A 24,057-nucleotide genomic window follows, 5' to 3' on the forward strand; every position below is an offset into this window, starting at 1 on the left:
AAATAAGCTAATGTGTGTTTTTTTGCGAGTGAATTCTATTTGAGAAATGGTCCTCAAATTTTTTCATGTCAAGGAGACCTAAACTGAGTGAATGAACACAGACGATTTGATAAGATGTTGTCCCAGGGTCATATCTGAATTTTGCTTTTTTGATGTTTGATTACCAAAAGGAAATGTAACACACGGCCAAAACTCAACCCAATCACCAGAATAAAATGTCACATGTCATGGTGTATTGTACTTGTCACAGACATCAGTCTGAGTCAGGTTTTTCAATATTTCTTGCAACTGGATATTTCTGACAAGGGATCGTGACTTTTCAACCTTTTATAAACATGACACAGGGGGATATTTTTAGGGAGACTTGGGGAAAAGTTCAAGCCCAGTTTGTGGCAATAAAACACAGACTTTTTTGACAGGAAGTCAGGACAGCTCATGTCAAGTCTGTAGTGACCAAATCAAGCTGAAAGATGATCTTTTCCTTAATAAACACAGTGTTGTCACAATATTGAACTTAAGATTTAACTTAAAAGATAATTTTCCAACATAAAGAAATTAAAGGCTCAACACACCTGTGGTTTGTAGAAACTTACATTGCCAACATTTATTCTGCCAGTCAAGTTGCCAAAACTGTCGACGTGTGATTTGAGGAAAGAATTATAATAATAACAATACATTTAATTTATATAGCGCTTTTCAGGTACTCAAAGACGCTTTACAGGTCAATTACAGTGATAATAAACAAGTGGCCCTTTTTGCTTGAGGCGGACTGGAACCCACTTTGAAAACCACTGGAGTTCAGTTGAATACAGCCACAGCTGAGTCACACTGTTAATTTATTTCAGCCAACACACACGCATACACAAGCAGCAATTAAAAAAAAAAGGCAACATCGGAAAGCAAAACAAAACAAATGTTTGTGGCTCGGGTGATACATTTGCAACAGGAGTCCCCTCTGCTGCCTTTAGGGGATAAGTTCTACAACTTTGGTTAGGACTTCCTGCTACTTGTGTTTATGTATAATTGGTGAACATATCCTCATGTAAAACTGTGATAACAGTCATCATAAATACATACAACACTTATACAGGAAAACAACTGCCTTTAAATTGAAAATACTGCATTGATCTTAAGGGGCTGGTTAATGCTAACCGCCCTGAATCAGGTGTTGACCTTTAAAAATATGGCTTAAAATATGACTTCAGCATGGGCATTGCTGCAGTTAGACACACATGGCATGCTGCGTCTTTCTACTGTACCATGTAAATGCATAAGAAATGAAGTCAGCAAAGGGTATCCCCAAAAACGTTAGATGCGTCAGAGCAGCTTGACAACATTAACACCAAGAATCAGATAGCCTAGTATGGATTTTAGGAAAAAAAAAAAAAACTAACTCAAATTCACGCTTGCCTTCAGCGCCTCCCAAATCCCAGTCCTGCCATTTGCAACACACACACACGCAAATATTGCTTAAAATTCAAATAACAGGGCTGTATTTTTAATAGTTGCAGGGACTCGTGCTGGCATCTCTCATACATGTTGTGATTTTCTTGACCTTAAAATATACTTTGCCTTTTTGCCTGGTATTTTCATGCTGAGCGCAGCATTCATTTCGTGAAGGAGAGACGCAGCAGGATGAGATTTGCATAACAAGATAACACAAACCGAGGTGTTGCTGTCTGTTTATTTTATTTTATTTTTTTTTTCTACGGTGGATTATGACTGGCAAAGACCAGCTGCCGGATGTAGCAGTTGAAGTAAATACTTATTTCACATGTTAAACTAGTACCATAACTAAGTCACTACTCATGACTCAGTTACAGGCGGCGGTGGCTCAGGGTTAGAGCCGGCATCTTGGAAAGGTTGATTCCCCTGGTCTAAATGTCGAAATGTCCTTGGGCAAGATACTGAACTGAACTGCTCCTGATGTGCTGGTCGGCACCTTGCATAGCAGCCACCGCCATCAGTGTATGAATATGTGTATGAATGACTGTAGGTCATGTTGGACAAAAGCATCAGCTGAATGCCCTGAAATGTAAATGTAATGAAGCGTTCAGTCAGGAAGATTCTCTCACTCTTCTCTGGCTTCTGTCATAATCACCTGACCATGGGTGTTTATGCTTTCAGTTTAAAAAAGAGATAACGCCACGATCTTAATCAGCCAATCATATCACTGCCGTCAAACTTTAAATCTGTTCTCCTCTCTTTTGCCGTCTGTTGTAATTTAGTGTGAACTGCTGCACCGTCTAGACTCCATCAAGACACAGGGGAGGAATCCTGTGGAGGAATATGGTGACTGAGATTGTGTGTTCCAACATCCAGTGGTGCTGCTATTACTGTGTTGGACGATGCTGGACTGTAACTGCCAGTTTCTGATGAAACTAACTTTCACAAGGGTCGTGATCTTAACGTTCTTTAGAACACATAAGACATTGGTAACCACAGATGATGGAGAAATGGAAAAAGAAATCGACCATGCACCACATTTCCAGTGATGACGTTTTTAGTAATATGCTGATGTTGTACAGCACTAGCCAGGTAACATAATCAAAAAAATATTTTCCATTAATTGCCTGACAATGAGCAACAAAATACCAGCTGCAGGTCACCGATCGTGGGTCAAAATTGCTATGGCTAATTATTTAAGTATGATAATTCGTCAAAATTATTGTAACTTTTATTGATCCACTTCTAGCTAACATCTTGGCCCTCTGCACACAGGAAAAAAGGTTTGGGTATTCAATATTTGATTTTTCTTCCAAAGTCAAAGTTTACCATTGTTGTTGCAGCTGTCAAGCACATTTCCCAAACATCACTGACAAAAGCAACAGTCCACAGAAAGTAAAGGTAAAAGTAGAAAAAGATTCACTTCTGAAGCCAGATTGTGTTAAAATGTGTGGTTAGAGAGAAGCCACTTCTCCTGGTACTTCCAATAATTCGTATAGGCATGGCACAAGCACATTTCTCATCTTTCTGTGCACACGTGAATGAATACTTTACTCATATCAACTCTCCACAGATTGTTTTCACACTATCTTTTTTTTTGATCAAGGTATTTTTATTTAGTTTTACAAGTTATAGTATACCAAATACCAGACATACAGAGTTCGCAGTATGAAATACATAGTTCAAAATACAGAACTCACATAGCCCACATAACCAGATGATAATTAAAAAAAAAAAAAGAAAAGAAAAAAGAAATACAATAATACAGATGACTAAGGACAACAATTTACAGTACTATATTGTCTGCCTCCATATCTTCAACAAACATTAAGAAAGGCTGCCATATGTTATAAAATTTTCTAGTAGACCCCCTGATTGTGTATCTAATCTTCTCCAACTTGATATGGTACATGATTTCCCTAACCCAATGACTGTATGTTGGAGGGGCTGGGTCTTTCCATTTCAATGTTTTCACACTATCTGAATAAAATGTCCAGATATAAGTATTAGGGAAGCCAAAAGTCACAGTGACGTTGGACAATTGTGTGTGTGTCTCACCTTCTTCGTGTCTTAGTTGTACATTCAGGTCTGCTGCACACCTGAATGCACAACTAAGACACAGAGTCTCCCTGTGAGGTAAATTAAAACATGTATTCCATTAACCTGCTTCTAACAGCAGATAATAACATAATGATGATAATAATGATCTAATTATAAAACTGTTCCATCGTTCAGGCATGTTTAGAGGGTCATGATTGCAATCAATCAATCAATCAATGAATACAGAAGCTTTTGTTCGTCGTTCACTGCTTGTAACCTTGTTATGATGAAGTGATGTGGGCCACTGCAAAGGCTCTTTTATGCAAGTTTTTACTTTTCTTTAGAAGTATATTTTTCTCTGGGAGGATTTTAGTTACGTGAGTTTCTTCTCAAACTGTATAAATACAAAGAACCTTTGTCAGAACCGTGCTTTTTATCGCTGGTATGGGTTCTTTGACCACTAGAAATGTTCAGTTATGTTGTACCCACATTTAAAACCATGCGAAAAGAAGGTTAAAGTTTATTTCATAATTTTCACGTGTATTAATGTAATAACTTTGATTCAAGGAGACATTTTGAAAATTAAATCAAGTAAACTTCAAATGAGTTTGACCAACCTATCCGCGGTCTTGTGATGCAAAGTGTCAAGGGCACGAGAGTGAATAAGTAGTGCAATGATATTTTGTTTGACCTGCCTTCCAGAATGTAACATATCTGAACAATATTAATTGGAATGAACCTCTGAATGTATTCCATAGACTTCTCCGGTTCCCAGGGAGAAATGGTTTTTACCGAGACACAAAGGCAAGGTTGCATCATTTACAAGTGAAAAATGTAAACAGCTCACTTTCATCTCAGTTTGAATTACGTGCTGGACCACACAGAAACTGCTGTCGAGATGAGATTTCTTCCGTGGCTACAATACCACAAATTGAGCTCGTTTCAGTTGATTCAGATGGGCTATTGAAGGTCATCACTCCTCATTTCCATTTTGATTCAAATATGTACAAAAAAAAGACACTCATTCTGCAATTGAGCTCTTCTTGGTGAAATACATTTCTAATAGCTGCATGGTTCAATAGATTCTTATCTTGGGCGACAATACTATGAAAAAAAACAATGTCTCTGGGGAGATACTTTTTAGAGTCCCCCCAGCAGAGGTAGAGATGTGGCAATTCTTAGCCAGCGCACATGAATTATTACTCACTGGGTGTTTGAAACAGTCATTACACACACACACACACACACACACACACACACACACACACACACACACACACACACATGCAAACACACACTTGCGACTTGGTCCCTGTGCACGCATGCCAAGCTGTAGATCATGCCAAGCCGCTATCATGCCATGACACCACTGGTGTGGCATGAGAGGTTAGCCAAGTAACAAATGACAAAACACCGCTGTGTTCATGGACAAGTGTGCAAATCTGTTTGGTTCCTAAACAATTAGAATTTCATGTTAGCCAGCCAAATACAGCATGTTGTTCCAAATGGATGTACAGGTCCATTAATCATGTCTGGATACACATTCAGTTGGTCTCTGTATGAAGATAGCATTTGGCATTGTAGCGTTTCTCCAATTCTGTATACATAGCTCGTTCTGTACAATGTGCCACTGGGAACAAAATAAATACAGTTCAGATTGAATGTAGCTGATGTGTGCATGATGAGTAACTCTCAGCCCAGGAGAGCTTCAGCCTTCTTCCTGATCTTAAGGAAGCCCGAGGGGGTCCCGAGCAAAGCTGTGCAGAAGTTTAATTCAACCTTTAATTTCCTGGAGGCTAAAATAATAAGAATATTTAAATGCAGTATTATGGCAACACAATTTTCATTCATTCATTCATCTGTACTGTTAACAGAGCTGTACAGTATAAGGTTATCCATGTGATTTTGAATGCTGTTAAAAATAATGATACAAAAAACAAACTTTTGATATGATGCTTGAAACTACATAATTAAATGTTATCATGAATTAGTATGTTCAGTAGACAGGCTAATACAGCATGGTTTAAGGCTGCTCCTGGCTAATGTACGGAGGAAAGAGGAACAAAAGGGACTCGGCCAAACAACGGCAAATTAGACTGTTGTGCTCATATTTCTGTCTTCTCCACAACATCTCAGATCAAGTTGTGGGAGTCAGTGGTCCGGGCGGACAAAGGGCAGGACTACAATGGGAACAGGAGAGGTGGACTCTGTGTTTATAACTGTGTTTATGGTGCTCAAACCCTGTCAAAGTGCACGGTCAGGTGTTTCCCAGATGAAGGTTGATGTGAAGATGCTGACCACATTATCATCGCTAGCTTTGGTTGGTGTTTCCGTTCACTCCAATGTAAATTCGGAAGATGCAGCACATGTTTATGTTCATTCGTGTCGACAGTAAATATGCTTTTGTTGTGTGTAGTATGAAGAAGTTTATGAACTTCCATTTCCTTATGCAACCATGTGTTGTATAAAGATGAATAACCTTGTGCCTCATATTAAAGCTGCAATGATCAATATATTTGAATTTCCAAAAGATAAAATGACAAATGTGATGATCACGTTGACAAACAGACAGAGTCAGTGACAAGACTGACTGAGCTATCTTGTTCTTTCTGTTGGAATTTTCTGGACTGCCACCTCTGCTCTCATCAAGCCTCGTACAGAACAAAATGGTCTAATAAACTCACTGTTCCCTATCTGCTCAGCACTAAACTGCAGAGTTAGGCAGTAAACACGGTGGGACACCAAGCAGCCTTCAGACCAAAATAGCTCAGACATATAGACTTGTTAGATGGCCACAAATATCACACCAAATAAGCACGTATGTATTTTGGCAGTTTTTTTTTCTTTTTTTAAATACACGTGTTGGCAATCACAATTTTATAATCAAAGAAGCTTGGCAAAAAACAACAATAGCAAAACAATTTAATAAGTGATAACATGACACAATATGTGACTGTTTGTTACGTACTTTACGTCACGTATTTATTGCTATCATCACAGGGCCTTTATTTTGAAAGTGTAATTGGATGTTGAACATATTTCCAGCTTACTCTTCTGACTGCAGCATTAAAATATCCAATAGTACAATTTACTTTTAACATTAATACTGTAATTCTCTTTCTAAATAGCAAATCCCACTAATGAGTTTTTCTGGGTCTAAGCATAGGTTGTCATATGTTTTACAGACTGCAAAGGCTCCTGAGAGAAAACTTTTGAATTTGTGTTACTCAGACAAACTTGACTTGAATTAAACCGTTTCATTAAATTTACAACAAAATAAGTACACAGGCACAATTCTTCAGTGGGTAGTAAAATAATATTTGTAAACTGATCATGCGATGATTATTTATTCATTGTGCATGAATGTAACCACTGAGCTGTCAACCTACAATTGTCGGGTGCAATGTGTAATTCATTGGAGATGGCTGTGTCTTTTGAGGGGAAAAAAACAACTCTTTATTTATGAATCTACTGGAGGAAAGTGGAAAGAAGTCTCTGCAAGGACAGCATCATTGTTAGATTTCCATAACCCTCAAGACAGGCTTTGTGCGGTAAGACAAAGGTTGATTGATTACCTCTAAATGCGTGTCGTCACGGCAGTACAAGTATTGCAGGCAATATTGTAGGTAACCTTCACTAGTCTGAGAGCAACAATAAACAGTTGTCAAGCAAGGCAAAAATAATGAAGTGCCCTTTGCAGCAAGATTCTCCAACAATCTTATTTACAATTTGTTGAGCCTTTTATTTACACTGTTCAGACACTCAAAATGGGTTCATTATTCCTTCAGAGATTATCACAGATAGATGTTTTTCCTCTAACGTGGCATGTCTTTATCTCTGCTCGGTGCATGTAAAGTCATTGTGATTAACATGACCTTGTCTGTACATGTCATTACAGCAGCACTCTAACTGCACATGTTCAATACAATGTTCAATCTGGGTATATATCTATATCTATCTATCTATCTATCTATCTATCTATCTATCTATCTATCTATCTATCTATCTATATATATATATATATATATATATATATATATATATATATATACACACACACATTAGATTAGACAAAATATAAGACGTGTATGAATTCACGTTACAGCTTTTCTTTGAGGTTTTGTACAGTGAATACTCAAATGCAAAGGTGCATTTCATTTTTTAATTACTTGTCTTGAACCAGTCTAAGTCTAAACAGCACTAGTCTTGTATTTCTACCTTCGGCATTCAAAATGTTTTCAATTGCCATGTTGATACTTGGTTGTACTGTATGAAAACGTGATGACTCGTCACATCCTCAAACCTAAATGCTATTGGTTGCGGATGTCCGTTGCAGAGTTTGCAGTGTTTGGTTAGGTTGACGTAACAAAACTACTTTTTGATAGGTTTAGGAAAAGATTGTGGTTTGGGTTGAAATAAGAGTGTTATGTAGTGTATGTATGAACTTTCGTCTCTTGTCACTCCTAATGCATCAAATTCAGCAGCCTGGTCAGTCTCCCTATGCAGACTTCGTATGACTCCCTCCTTTGCTGCCATAATTATTACTATGGCCACTAGAGGTCACCACCAAACAATACATTTCTATATTGGTCAAAGAAATATGGCACAGTCATGTATGGTTGTTTTTCTGATGAGGGCTGGACGGATGACATGTAGAGTTGAAGAACCGAATAGAGAAGAATCCACACACGACTGCCAATATTTGATCTAATGATTGAAAACTTGGCTTTTTTTTTTTTTTTTTTTTTCATCTAGTTCTTTCAAAAAAGCTTTGACATATTGAAAAGGCCCCATGTGGAACTAAGCAGCGGGTGAACTGTGGGTATTTGTCAGAAGAAGCTGCAGTGGAGGAACTTTTGGTAGTCCTCTAATTAGTGTAGGTTTCTACCCCCTACAGTGTGTCAAGTATACAATGTGAAATATTCTGCTTGATATAGTAGCTCTTCCATAATTATACTGCCCAAACCGAAGCACACCAGGTTGTTACCAGAAAAAAAAAAAGAATAAGGAACTGGAAAGGCTCTGTTCTACTGAGGAGAAGACAGAAGGTGTCAAACATGGCAGGGGTGTAGGACAATTGTCACAGCAACACTTTTCTCCTCTCTTTTTTGCCTGAAGCAGTGGCACATGGAAAAAAAAAAGCTCAGAAGGAATTCTATATCAGGTCAGGACAGTGTCAGTGCCTTTTCTAATGCTTCTTAGGAAACATGCCTGTGCACACACACACACATGCACGCACACACACACACACTGCTCGCATCCAAAATGAGTCCAGAAAGTTCACACATCTGCCCTCTCATGAGCAGGGAATTGAGATTAAACAGATTTTCAAACTATAGACTTAGGTTTTGATGTTTTCTTTACTTTTGCTTGTCTTCTGGTCTTACTGTAAAGTACAGTTGGTCAACTGTAGTTGGACTGCTTCGATTAAATATATTTAGAAGACCTCTGGTTAAGATAGATGATTATATAAGTAGCAGAACTGAACTGTTTAAAACAAATTTGGGGGCCCCAATGCTCTCTTTAGATATGCTTTAGCTTTAGCAAGTGATCTTTTTTTTATGTTGAAATTACATATGTCGTTCAGTAATCTTTGTGTATGAACCAAAATCCATTTCATTGGAACACTAATGGGGGGATAATGTGTTTGTCATCCTTCCCGCTAAATCCTGTTGGGATTTAGTGAGTGGCAGTCGACACCAGTAAGATGACTTGGATGGAGTCAAATTCTCTATGATACATAACTCTAAAATGTCCCATCCTCCTGACTTGCAATTCTCATTAGATCAATATACACCTCAATTGAAACTTGAAACACATCAATCAGACATGTCCACATTTATAAGTACACCTCACATACCAGGAGAGTTGGGCTATAATGGATTACGCTTCATCAGTGTTTTTTTTTTTCTTAATGGCCATATTGTTTTATTAAAATCATCTGTGGTTCTGCACTAATGATTCATAAGTTGTCCGTGTTTGTGCGGAGGATGGTGGCATCCTGGGTAGATAAAGTGAACCTCTGCATGCTCCTTGCTGGCAGGCTGAAGGAAGCAGCTGGTAATGCCATGTGTTTTTAAAGAAGACACAACCTCACAGGCTACTGTGGGAGTTTGTAACAACAAACAAGGAAATGAGGATTGGGTTCATTCATATTTAGGGTGATGAAAAATAAAAGGAAATTATAAGACCATGACATTATTTAATTGGGAAACATACTTAAAAAGATCATGTAAAAGCTTTTACTGCTTATAGCTTAATATTTGCTGATGGCACCTGTGTATGTTAAGTTGTTATGTCATAAAAAAGAGGCCCAAGTATTGACCCTTGTGGTGCTCCCAGTGTCATGTTGGTCCACTCACACAAATGAGGCAATGTAGTTATCATCTTGGCAATAGGATTTTCTCAGAAAGCTCAAAGCTCAATATATATCTATCGTACAGCATGTTAAAGGAACTTATGGTCCCGCAATGCAATGCACAATGGACATGGAGGAAATCACAGCTCAGAGCTGAAAACATATTCTGTTTGCAGAGTTCAAATGTATTTTTGAACAAGCCTTTTTTTTAAAAAAAACAAAAAACAAACATATTTCTTGTCAGTTCAAAAGCTAAATTACACAGATTTGTTTCAGTAACTTTTCAGGGGAAAACACAGCTTTAAAAGACTGGCAATATTGGTGCACAGGCTGTTATGCAGCCAACTTGTGAAATACATTTGTATGAACTGCAAAAGTTCAACCTGAATAACAGTGCCTAATAGATACTGTAAACCATTAGTGTGTAGTATGGAGCTGGAACACAGTCTGAGTCTCATATAAAAAGGACTAACTATAACATGGGTGACAAGTAGATGTATCAGTGATGAATGGATGGATTCCTCACAACACACACTGGGACCAAGATTATAAGGGGATCGAGGGATACAGTGACAGTGTCACCATGACAGTTATTAAGCCCATAATATACTGTCATACCTTTTGCCCTCTCACTATTTGTATCATACTGTGAAGCCAACCCTCCTAGGGGCCCTAACATTGGCACCACCTTCAATACTCGAAGAGCACTTCTGTTACAGATGCTGGCATGTGTTAATTCAGAGCATCCCATTCCCCTGTCAGAGCTGTGCATGCTATGCCAGCCAGATTCTCCTGTGAGGTTACTTGGCAACGGCCAGTGGTAAAAATGTCAACACAGGCCTCATGATAGAGCTAACTCTCTGAACTTGTGCACCCACTGTATGTGATATGGACAAAAATAAAGCACACAACTTTGTTAATATATGAATTTCCACCTCTAACGTAGAATGACTGATGCACCCAAACACAAACCTACGAACTGTAGACACAACCAAAAAGAACACAGATGACCAAGACAGCTATACTGCAGATAGACTGACCATCCACCCACATAAATTGTGCATTTTTGTGTGAGTGGGTGGCATGTGAAAATGTCTGCCAACTTTGATACAGAATTGATAGAAGATAGGCGACAGAAGGTTGTACTTTGCTCTTCATAGTCAGGAGAAAATGTGAGCATCACGCACATGTACTGCCCAGTAAAACAAAATACATTTATTCTGAATTTAAAGAAAATATTCCATTCAATCTGTGCATCATCCTCAATAAGGGGAAATGTAATATTAAATGGTAAATGGACTGTATTTATGTAGCTCTTTTCTAGTCTTAGGCTCCACTGAAAGCTCTTTATCACATAAGTCAGCATTCATCCATTCATGCACACATTCATACACCGGAGGCAGTGGTGGCCAGGTCTTGGGAGGCGCCACCTGCTCATCAGGGGCAATAACCATTCATATGCGCACACACACACACTCCAGTGGAAGAGCTGCCAGGAGCAATGTGGGGTTCAGTGTCTTGCACATGTAGACTCCAGGGACCAGGGATCAAACCACCAACCCTCACACTGATGGATGACCGCTCCACCTCCTTAGCCACAGCCATAGCATTCCATAATATAACTGGAGGAAAAATAAACTGAATTTCACTATTCATATTGTTCAGACAAAACAATAAAACCCCACAAAATGATATAAAATTTTAGGAACAGCCTTAGCCAGATGAGTGACTCTCATGCTGTGCTCTGCAGCAGCTCATTTGTCAGCTGATTTTGCCCATTGCCTTCATCAGCTGAGTGGTCTGTTAAAGCTGCCAAAGCCAATTGGTCTTTCCTTTTCTAGTGCTAAACCTGTCGCTGTGTCTCTCTATGCAATCCCACCCAAACGCTCGCCCAGTACCCCCCTGGCCTGTTTTTCTAAATGTGAACCCAGCATGCTGTAATCACTAGTTTGAAAAGTCTTCATTAATCGACCCGCTAAGAGCTTTTAACGGTGCTTGAATATTTCTTTTTCTAACCCTGTGATTCATGTTTAAGGCATGCTTAGTACACTACAACACTTCAAGCCAGATATTCTAAATTCCGGCTTTTTTAATATAAATGTTCCTTTGCACAACATGCAAACCACTCTGAATTGCATGCTTTGTATACCCTGCCACCACACACGAACCCTTCAATGCTTATTACCAGACATGCAGTTCACCAAAACATATGTCTGCAAACATGTCTCCCTGACTCAAACAATATTCCCAATGCAAGCATCATTGCAGCATAATTGTTCATCACTTTACCACTGCATAAGAGGCTGTTGGGCAGTTAAAGTTGGATTATGGTTCAGTCTGTTATACTGATGACCCAATTACAGTCTGTGTGATTGCTTTATGTATCCCCAAGTTGCTCATTGTGATCATTCATGTAATCATTGAAAAGACAACACACACACACACACACACACACACACACACACACACACACACAAACATGCTTCATGTTCGGTGTGAAAACTGTGGTGAGTGCAGAGTAGAAAGTGTGTATTGATATAGTAAAGTCCAATTACAATTATTTTATTGCCCTGAGAATCACACACTGCATAGCATGCCTCGCTAATAGAAGTTACAACATAAAGAGGTCAAAGCTCCGGCAACACTTTATTGAACAACTTCATGGTTAGACCAACACATTTTGGCTCGTTGCCTTCATCAAGGTCATCATAAACACATTACAAACAGTATTTATTCGAATATGAAGATAAAAAGCAATGTTAAAAAAGACTATAAAAAAGACATAAAAGACAATACATTTTATCAGTCAACACCCATCTCAGCAAATGGAGCAGTAACAAAGGTGGGGTGGGTGTGTGGTCATGTGGCTTCAGGCCAATCTTCATTAAAAGGTGAATGTCCAATAAAGGACATGGATACCATGTTTGGTCCCTGAACAAGAAATGATCACCTAATAGTTGGTACGAAATGTATTATACTGATAATATTAACCTGAGTGAATCCTCTGGATATTTGGAAAACAGAAGTTTCCAGCCTTGTGTGTGGCGACACCAACCAGCTAAGCCTTTCCCTTACCAAGCAATATTTGTGACAAACCCTACCCAGACCTGCAGCACAGAGTTGACACAACATAACATGAAAAAAAGTTGTCCAAACATAACATTTTCCAAGCACATTTAAAAAAAAACACACTGCAGCTTATACAATCCAGAATATTCAATATAATGCTTAATACATAATGTGTATGTTGCAAATCTCTTTTGAATAAGTTTGCACTCTGTTACAGTGACTGTTCTGATAACTTTATTTCAAAAAAGTAATCCATGGTGCAACATCTCATCTGATGTACTGTATCCATACCTGAAAATGGGATATTCACCTTTTTCACTGAATTTTGCACATTGAGCTTGTAAAAAAAATAAAAAAGAAAAAAGAAAAAACAAGACCAGGCAACTTCTGTAAAGAATCTGGGACTCTAGGCAGACTCCTGAGAAAGAACATGATTGAATCTATGATACTTTTGCAGATCTTTCACATGGTAATGGGCAAATTTTGAATAAACAGAGTTCATAACAAAAGCTTGAGGAATTGAGCTGAAATTCCTAAACTGTGTTAGAATACAAACATGACCTGTAAGAATGGCCTTCTACATATCTGCTATTATGGTACACTGAAGCATGAACCGGGGGCATTAACAGCTGAGCTGGAGGCCTTGGTAGTTTTCCCATGTGAAAAGAAGCATTTTAGGCTGCGCTGTGTTTCGAAAAGCGAGTTGTCTGAGCACTTTGATAACTACAGGATATTGTTCTCCCTTGGCAATAGCCTATCCTTCCACAAGAGACCAACTGTTCCACAGCGTATACTGAAAGCCTCTCTTTCACATCTGCAAAGCTGTTTGCTTGTGGTGTTCTGGAGGGAGAGGGGACAAAGGTCATGTGAGCCACATCTCTAAGAGCGGTTCTGTAAAAGAGATGCATAAAAGGGAGAGACAGTGTGGGAGAGAAGTTCTGTATAATGGAGATCGTCAGCTAGTTGTACATTGGAAAAACTTAAACCCAACCCCACATTCTTCAGCTTTCTCATCCCATGGTCATGGCTCTGTGGGCAAATTCTATCCCGTTTTATTGAAGCGCTCCACCACACTGTGTTTCATGATGACCCTGATATCATTTCTCGTAGTCCTAATTGCCAGCTGGCTTGCCATGAGAAATATCTGAAGTTAGCTTGGGGTCATGAGTGTAGGAGGTATAAGTGGTATCATCACCAAGGGTCAGTAGGCTTTTAATATAGGAGCTGTAAGTCTTCAATAAATCTAAAAAAAAGCTGTAAATACCCAGCTTATGGTGCTGGAATACTGCGTATATGAAGATTTTACAGAAAAGTAATGACCAATGTGTCATGCCATATTGTGATATGACATATCAATTAATATGTATTTTATTATATGTATTATTACACGTAAGTAAATATGTGCAATGTAAAAGAATTGGGCCCCTTGTCAAATTCGTACTCAAAACAAACAGGAGGCAGCATATCACCAGAGCACCTTGCTAACTGCTGCTAACTGTAGCTGTCGTTAGCTAGTTAGCTCGGTTAGCCATGCCTGTTAGCCTGTGACCGGGAGAATGTTGGTGTTCCCTAGCACAGGAGTTTTGGACTGGGATGGGCCAGGGCTAGTTAACTAGCTAGTTAGCATGCTAACTTAAGCAGGGATTCATGCAACACAATATATAGATGTCATAAAATCATAAACTGTAACTTCTTCACATACTGTTGATCATCTTCCAATTAAGATTCTTCATTTTTAGTTCATTTTAATCCACCAGCACCAAAAGCACCAAAAGGCTGTAGTTAATGTATAGGGAGTAATTTTTGTCCCATTCTCCTACATTTAACCTTTAACCATCTAAAATACAATAAAAAGAATTATATCTTGATGTTTGTCTGATTGAAAGTAGTTCAGGGACAGTGTGAAAGTAAAAAAAAAAAAACACTCAACTGATATGCAGTTACATTATACTTCCATATATTTCGTTGCGTTCATGAATGGGCTTATGTTTTCTGTTTGTGCCCTTTTGAGCATCTGTAGGCTCTTCATTTAGGAACAGACAACCCCAGTGTGTTGCATAGCTATGCATGATCTTATTGATTAGTCCACAGTTGCTGTTGTTCCTCTCGCTGATGTTTTTCAGAAATGTCTTGTAAGGTTTGTGCAGTTGCCATGACACCACAGATGAGCTAGTGCTGAGCATTGATGACGGTATCCACAATCTCAGCCTGTTGGAAAAAGCTGGTGAATCAGTCTCCTCTCTTCACTCTCTCAGCATGGCCTTAGTTCTTTCTTCAGAACCACTCGTCTCCTCCGGCAACCTCTTCTTCTTACAATAAAGGATGAAAGAAGAGAGAAATGGCTTTTTTTCTTTAAGGATACAGGGATGTTGAAAGGCGCTATTGTTTTTGTAAGCAAGTTGCAAAGTTTTCACAATCTGGCAGCCCGGCAGAAAGTACAAAGAGTGATTACAGAAATCACAGAGCCAAAAGAGCAAACTAAAGTTTTTGCAAAATGTGTTGCGCTTTAGTGAACTGTACAATTAAAGCAACATCTCAGGGCAGAGGTTTGGTTTTCATTTTCACCACAAATCACCACTGCAGGAGCAATCAAGCGCGCCTTAATATCAACCCTTCCTCACAGCTGATCACACGCCGCCACTGTAGGAGAGGGGGAAAGAGAGAGGGAGGAAGGGGACGAGATGAACTGAGATGGTGCGAATGTGTCACCTCTCCAGTTTTTCACACGTTTCTGAAATAGGGGTGACAAACGGGCGAGTGCCATTTGTGAGCAGGCGGATTGTGACAGGATTTCTGTCAGGGCTGGCAACTCTAATTAGAGGAGTGGTGCAGGCAGGCTGACTGAGAGCAACACTTAAGCTTGAAGGGTCAATGGTTCAATGGCACATTCACCGATGTACAGTACACCACGTGTTACGCACTCACTCAAACACACACACATGCACGGACACTACATAACTCTATGTTACACTCTTATAGGGAGTGCAGAGGTCTTTTAGAGTATGACCTGTGAATGTACTGTTGATATCTTGGGAAATAGAGATAGTTCCCATTTAGTATGCCACCAGTTTAACACCTGTTCAAATTTACCTTGTACTCTGTGCATTTTTTTGGTTTTAATTCTCTTGTTTCCTGTTTTATTTTGAAAATGCTGCTCTCGTGTGTCGAATCTAGCTTTTCAGTTCCTACTTCCAGTAGTTTTCCGTTCCTTTCCCTCACCTGTCCTCCTCCCGCCTCCCTCCACCTGTTCCTGATCCCCTCGTTAGTATATCTGTATATAGTCATAGTTCCCCCTCATGTTCCCTTTTGTCAGTTGGCTCTGTCTTCCCCTGTGATGCCAGCCTGTGTTCTCCACCAGTGTCTCCTCCTGTGTCCACCCGTTGGTATGTTTGTGTTTTTTGTTCCTTGAGATTTCATTGATTTCTACTTGGCTTTTGTTTGCACTTTGTTTAAGCTCTTTTCTCGGTATGGTCTTGCTCTTTGTGTGTATATCAGCTTTTGTTTAACAAAGCTTGCTCTTAGTTTCTTAATCCTGCCTCCCATGCGTTGTCTGCATCTGGGTTGTCACCTTGCTTGCCAGTTTATAACAGAAACAAGTTTTGTCACATTACTTCTATCATGACTTCGTAGATGGCCGAGGTGAGTGGTTTTGTGTCTTTTCCTCCTTTTTGAGATTCATAGTTTGTTGGGAAACAACTGGTATTTGCAAGAGCATCTTCTTCTTCTACACTCTTTATTCCAGTATAGCCTAAAACCGTCATCTTCTATGCCTTGCGTAACCTTGTTGATGGAAGCATGTCTGTTTCATTCTTTGATTGCGTGTCTGTTTTTTGAATCCATCAAATCAAAAGGAAACATGGCCTCTGTTCACCACTGTCCCTTTTCTGATGATTTACTAAAGCTGAAGCTGCTGCTGTGGCTGAGGGTTGCACTGGGTTCCCCCCTCATCACAGTGACCCGTGCACACACAGACAAATGCTGCAGTAGTGCGCATGCATATATACACTGATACACATCACATGGCCCCATCTACAGAGGAAGAGCAACTGGAAAAGGTCCACATGAGTCAACAGGCACGCATAACGCTGGAATTTGAACCTGAGGGACTGTGCTCAATCTGGGGGACGTAATATCCCAACGCGCACACACACACACACACACACACACACACACACACACACACACACACACACACTACTGCTCGCTCAGCTGGGCCTGCACCCCCGCCTCCCCTCACTCTCCAACAAACTGATATCCTTTAAAGGCTGCCGCAGGCAAGGCCAGTTTACATATATCCAACTCGACAGGCGAGCCAGGAGGAAACAAGACCAATGACCCACATGGATCCATTCACATGCAAAGACTGGAGAAAATGAGACACTATAAGTCTCTTTCCCTCTTTGTCACACAGTCTATTTCACTAATTTAGATTCTTTTACAATTTCTTGTTTTGTTGTCTTAGCATCACAGTGCATTTTGTGAATCCAGCCTGTCGACTCAATCCTCTTATCGGTCATTAACTTTAGTTTATGAAATACCTTGTTTTTTTTTTTCCTGGACAGTGTTTCAAAAAACGTTTTTTTTTCAATTATGTTGTTTTTTTGTGGTATTTGCGACTACTCCTTTTCATCTCAGGTGAGATTGTCAAAGGGGCTTTCAACATTTCCTTTTCTTTTTCTTGTTTGATTTATTTCTGTAGCTGAATTAATTTTTTTGTGAACTGCCCAACGTGGATGGGTGAATAGGTCACTTAAAGATTGAGAGGAAACATTAGACTCAATGTAATAATAATAATAAAAGTGACACATGGCACTCGCGGAATACTTTCTGCATGACATCGCCATCTAAGACGATTGAGCACACCACCAGCAAAGCTCTGCATTTGAAGTGGCAGTTTGATAAATCATGCGACAGAGACTCTTTTTTTTTTTTCTGCTGCTGGAGTAACTCCATCAAGCCTCCATTGTGGGGCAACTGATGTGTTATTATAATAATGTAATTTACATTTCTATGCATTTGCAAGTGGACATAACAGAGAAGAATCAAGAACATGTTGTGAAACTGACGCATTATCAACTAAATACAGGACAAGTTCGGTTTAGGATAAAGATCAAGTCCACCTGTTTGACCGCGACTCTTCTGTGAGAGGACTTCATTCATTCTTGTGCCGTGTGACGCAGAGGCCAATCACAAAGGCAAGAAAAAACTCATTCTTTTTTGTCTAAATTACATTTTTGGATGCTGATAACAAAGTAATAGTAGTGGACTTCTCTTAGCAATATGAGTTAGACACATGCAGAAACGTTTTGTTTGTTGGTTCTTTACTGTGAGATTAGAAATCCTGCCAAAACATTGCTGAATACACAGTAGGATGGACCACAAAAGGCTGCCCTGCACATGAGGTTACATTTGTCCCTCATTATGTCCAGTGTGTGTTCTAGGCTCACATTTCCTTCATCAGCCTTCATATTTGAGTCAAAATTATTTTGTGGAGAGTGTCTCTAATTAACTTAATCACACATGACCCAACAGACAAAAAACACACTAGGCTCTACTTCCCAAACTTGGAGATTGCACCCTAACAAGCACTTTATCCACCTACCTAGTATGGCCTCTATTGCACTGGGGCATTATGCAGTTTATGTATGGTAATCGAGGAGTGTAGCCCAGGGCTATGCTTTCAAGATGATATCTTAATTACTGAAGTTAAACCACAGTCTCTGTGCCACTATCGGGTAGACACAGCATGAGGTGATTGAGGGAAGTTGATTTGATAGACAGTTTATCTTTTACTTTAATTAGGGGCAGATTTGGGAAGAGACGTTACAGGTTAATTACAGTCACATTCATTAAGATGCACAAATGCGGCGTGATTCTTGTTCAGTGTCGTTATCGGCACAGATATAGAGTAATTAATTGGATTTCACCTTTGGCTTTATGACCTGTCTACAAGAGTTTTTATTTGGGCTTGCAGCTCCAGACACCGCTGTCTGGTCGCAGTCGATCTCCCATTAATGTTTGTGCTTTGTCACTGTGGTAATTGGCAATACCTCCAGCGCACAAACACCTATCTAATTAGGAGAGCTACCCACAGCTCGGAGAGACATCTGAGAGAATCTAAAATGTGATTTTGGACTCCCTTTTTAAAGCTTGGAAAAATCATTAAGCCCTATTAATTTAATGCACAAAACCCTGCTGCCTTAATGTGACATTCATAGTCATAAGATCAGGGCAGAGGCTATACAGTACAGTCATTATAATATATAACCAGTCTAATGGCCTGTGATTGGACCATGCATGCATGGGTAAATTGTTGCTCTACACGGTGCATACCAGTATTTAAGCAATGACTTTAAACGTATAAAGTTCCAACCTGCAACATCTATTGCAACGTACAGTCAAATGTCCACACCAGAGACATTTCTTTGTGTTTTTTTGGCTCTCCAGTTTTGCTGCCTTTGTCCACACTGCGTGGCTCTAGGCACAGCAGTTTGTTGTCTTGATTAGGGTCATATATGTAGGCACTGCCTTGGCATTTTGCTGCGATCAACGCGACCGCCGTATTGGACCGAGCAAAACCGAGCAGACACACAATAATATTTACATTTTCAATTTACAATTTCAATAAGTCACCATTTTAAAATCAAGGGTTTGTAATCTGTGTGGAGTTGGAACAATGTTTCATCTCCTGTTACTCGGAAACTGGATAGTTGGGCTATAGTCAGTGCTTGATGCTCAAGAAGGAAGTGTGTATCGTGTTTAGGAATTGCTTACGTGATGGAAAATAATTAATTGTCATCTGGAATTGTTTAAACTCATTTTTGTCAGGCATGAATTTGGCCCTAACTCCTTCACAACACAATTTAATGACATGCATTAAGATTCTTTGCATTGCCCAGTCATCATTTCTTACATTTCTTGTGCTTGGTATCAGTTGAGAACTTGTAGACATTATAACCATTGTTTTTTTTTTGTTTGTTTTTTGTTTTTTTAATCCAGAAACACTGAGCTTGGTCTCATTTAATTGGCTTTATTTGTTAGCTATAATTTCGCTATCCAAACAATAAATTTCCCACTATAGGGCCCAGTCATTTATCAGCCTTTTATATACTGTGCATCCCTTCAAAATAAAAGATGTTTAAACATATGAAAACCTCTCAGACCTTTTAAAAACAGATCAATCCACCATTGATCTGTTTGTTCTCTATTGATACAGCACAAGAAGCATTTTCTTAACAAGTGAAGAAGTGAAGACCTCCATCTTTTCACTAGCCTTGGATGTGTCAGAAAAGGGTATGTTCATCGTTGTTCTGTTTTCAGCGGACACTTGTTTCCTCAGGCTTCCATTATAACAGCCTTGTGTACTTAGTAGTTTACTGGCAAAACATCATGCATTCTGAATTGAGTGAAAGCAAGATTCACTGGATGAATTCAGCACACAGCTCGCAGTGAGTTTATGTAAGTGTTATTTTTGGTTTTCTAGTTATTTGATTTGTGTGCGTCGGTGTGACTGCAGACCCATCAAACGGACAGTAAATTTAGCTCGAATTATCCTGTATAACTGTTCAAACCAGGTTGTTATATGATGTCAAATGGAAATACAATAAATGTCGTTGCGATGCGACTGAGTATTAAGCTGAAAGCCGCACAGATACAGGGCTGTTAGTACAGACAAATTTATTTGCGCAATGCCAACATAATCTGCAGCAGGAAAGAACAGACCATGAATATGTACACAACCTAATTGTCAAATCATTTTATGTAACTCCCTAAATTGAGGAAGTGAATATACACAGACATTTCCATGCCAATCGAGCCTTTGGTCTTTGAAATACAGTAATAAACTGGCAGGACAGGTCTAAGATCCCCTCTCCATTATCTGTGGTCTGGTAAGAGCCTAATACATTTTGTGCAAGCTTATCCCTGTATATTATCACCACACGCATATGATGACTATTATAATATGCAAGTTTCATGTCTCATTTTAATATTATTCACTCCCTCGGAAGGAAGACCTCGTGTGTTACTCGGTCCTCTGTCTGCCGTCTAGTGCACCACAGAGAACCGATGATGGTAAACGGGTCCGAGCTGAAAGAGGTAATGTGGATAATGACTCAGAGTCGTGAGTCAGAGTGGACTGCGGTCCTCTCGGTTGTTGTCAGATGGTATCAGATTGATGTCTTCTCATACACCGCAAGAGGTGCAATGTATGTGCACATATATACACAGATGGGCAGATAACATTGGCCTGCGGTGACGCCTCTGGTAGAAGCTTCCTTTTTCCATTCAAAGACATATGAGAGTGAGAAGGTGAGAAACAGAGAGAGAGAGAGAGGTGGCAGCTGACTGATTAAAAACCTTCGTCTTGAGACGGTCCTCACCAGATCAACTGCTGCACTGGTCATTTTTGATAAAAAGCTTACAATGACTGATATTCACTAGTGAAATAAACACTCAGGCCCTTAAAAGTACCATAACAACCCCATAAAATGCTCCATTGTAAGTAAAAAGTCAAGTCATGTTTGGTAAAAGTACAAAAGTATTAACAGCAAAAGTAAATCTTCTGCAGAAAAATGCTCCCTGAGAATCCTTTTATCATAAACTGACATTGTTAGCTTGTTTTTTTTTCTTTAGAGTTGAGCCATAGTTCAGAGAATGTGACATTTTATTTTTTTTCACATTCCCTTAGATTCACATCCTGGATGGGAGGCAATCCAAAACATCAGTCTCCATTTTCTGCATTTTTTTTTTTTTTTTTTTTGTGCTAAATATTGAAAAATGTTACATCTTTTGGACCCAGACGGTTACTGAATGGAACTGAAAAAGTGTAAAGGAGAATTCACCCTAACAACTCATGAGCCCATTTTATGCAGAGATCCTGCCACAAGCAAGTTTCTGTATCACGCCAGCTTTGTTTTTGTTGGTTTTTTTAACACTGAACAAAACGGTGGTGGCATTTTGTCATCGATCCAGTGTGTGACTGCAGAAAGCATGCTCATGCTCCTAAAGCAAAAAAGTATGTTGCAACACAACAGGGTCTAGTAGAATCAGGATCAGAATCAGAATCAGAAGCAGATTTATTAATAAGGATTTTACACCAACAAGAAATTTGTCTTGGTGAATAAGGTGGAAGCATCGAAGACAATGAACAATAAACAAACAACAACTATCATATATACACTATAAACAATAGAAACTACAGAGGCATAAGTGTGGGATGTGCAAGTGTCAGTCAGTGCATTTACATGACACTCAAGAAAACCAAATTACTGCGTTAGTCCGACTATGATTGCATTTTTAAGATGCTTGTATACACCTTAATCTGACTAAAATTGGACTGGATCAGATTTCTCATCGCTGGATTAAAACACCCATATTATTCAGTTGATCGTCGAATTACTCCTGCATGTATATGCTCCATCTGATTGTATTTGGAATTTGCATAGACAAGCGGCGGTGCTGTCTTTCCTCCAAAATCACCGCAAGCAAGAGCGCCATTGTGCATCTGCGTTTGTGTAATTGTCATGTACACCATATATGAAATGTGCAAAAATGTAGCTTCTTGCTCTTCGTATGCCATCTTTCTCAAATGCTGAGGCAGAGTTTGTTGTTGCTAGTGACGTAAAGAGCTCAGCCGGAGGTGGCTTTATTACCACTAGTTGAAATGGGTATGACATGCTTCGGCCAATAATTCAATTTTCTCACTGGCATGTATAGTCGGACGATTGCAGTTGTCTGATTGAGTAGCATAGTCAAACTATGGCTGTAATCCGAATAAGATGTGCAGGTCCTGAAGGGATGAAAGGTTGCAGCCAAAGTAGAAGGAGGATGTATCTGGCAGGAGTTTCTAGACAATAACAGTGAAATATCATGGCAATAACATTTACCATCCCTGTTATAGGAAGGTTAATCTCATCTTCTACTAGAAGGTGCTTCCATACCTCATTGTCTCCCCAGTTTGCTGGTATTTTTGGCTGCTGTTCGTCTCCTAAGAGTTAGCTGCTAACTGCTGATAGCTGGTTTTGTGAACCCCCAGCTGAGTTCCACACATAACACATCATTAACACGTTCTCAGCTCATCACACAGCTGCCCCTTGGCCAGCTGGTTCACCAGCAGGCCCCCCTCCAAAACTGCGAGGCAGAACAATGTGAAAACATTTCGCCTTGAAAAGGACATCTTCAACATCACGATGGTCCAACATCCAACAATTTTGTAAGCAGTCACGAAACCAAACTGCTTTGATTTCAGCGGCTTTAATCTTTAACAATATGCTTTTGTGTGAAATATCCAAAAAGCAACTACAGCTGTCACATAGTTGCTTATTAAGTACAATATTTCCTCAGTCATTCCAGAGACACAGTCAATCAAACAACCTTTTTTAGTTGTTTGAGTATTAAGACTTGTTGTCCATCTTAAACATCTTCTAATATTGTCTGCTGCGAGAGACAGAGTGACAGTTGAATCTATAACATCGGATCAAAGCTCAGTTGGATCTAAATTGGCGCTACAATGTGGCATATAAAAGAGAGATGAATAGCCTCCAACTAGAAAAAGAGTTGAAGGCTCATCTCAAGTGACATATATTTCTTTACGGATTGTAATGAATCACTCAGGGAAAGAGACCAGACATGTCTGTCAGCTATGTGTCAGAATGAACTTAAATGAACTTAAAAGAAGTTTGTCTAGTCTCATTAAGTTTGACACTCCGGACCTGAGCACAGATGACTAGTTATCTAGAATATTGGATTTTGTTCTCACTTGTATTTGCTTGTTAAAGACGTGACAGATTTGCGCTGGGATTTACTGTGCAGAGACCGTTTGAGGTTACTGGCACTAAGCACTGACAGGATTTGCCTTCTTGTGGGTTAAATGCAGTCAGCCTTTGTTTAAATGCACAATTGTCAAAGTAACCCACACTGTGACTGATACAAGATGATCTGGGCTGCGATTGGAAAAGTCATCGATGTTGATGATTTTTAAAAACAAAGTGGTTTTAAGGATCTAAGTTTTGGGAAGACATATTGATCTGTTCTCTTTTAAAGTGGGTCGTTGATCAAAAAAAATAAAATGGACGGTCAATATGGCAATTTTACCCAAAAAAACATCATCTTAGGATCAATATGTAAAGCCCACTTTTGAATAA

General features: G+C 39.3%; 1 long non-coding RNA gene across 1 annotated transcript in view; it reads left to right on the plus strand.

The window, feature by feature from the left end:
• Positions 1-15,913: 15,913 nt before the first annotated feature.
• The window catches only part of LOC119021913, a 255,539-nt gene continuing 247,395 nt past the window's right edge, over positions 15,914-24,057 (plus strand). The window contains exon 1 of the long non-coding RNA XR_005075799.1: positions 15,914-16,296. This is a non-coding gene — a long non-coding RNA (uncharacterized LOC119021913). The remainder of the gene's footprint in view (positions 16,297-24,057) is intronic.

This window comes from Acanthopagrus latus, chromosome 6 (genome assembly GCF_904848185.1).
Source record: "Acanthopagrus latus isolate v.2019 chromosome 6, fAcaLat1.1, whole genome shotgun sequence".
In the NCBI taxonomy this organism is placed as follows: domain Eukaryota; kingdom Metazoa; phylum Chordata; class Actinopteri; order Spariformes; family Sparidae; genus Acanthopagrus; species Acanthopagrus latus.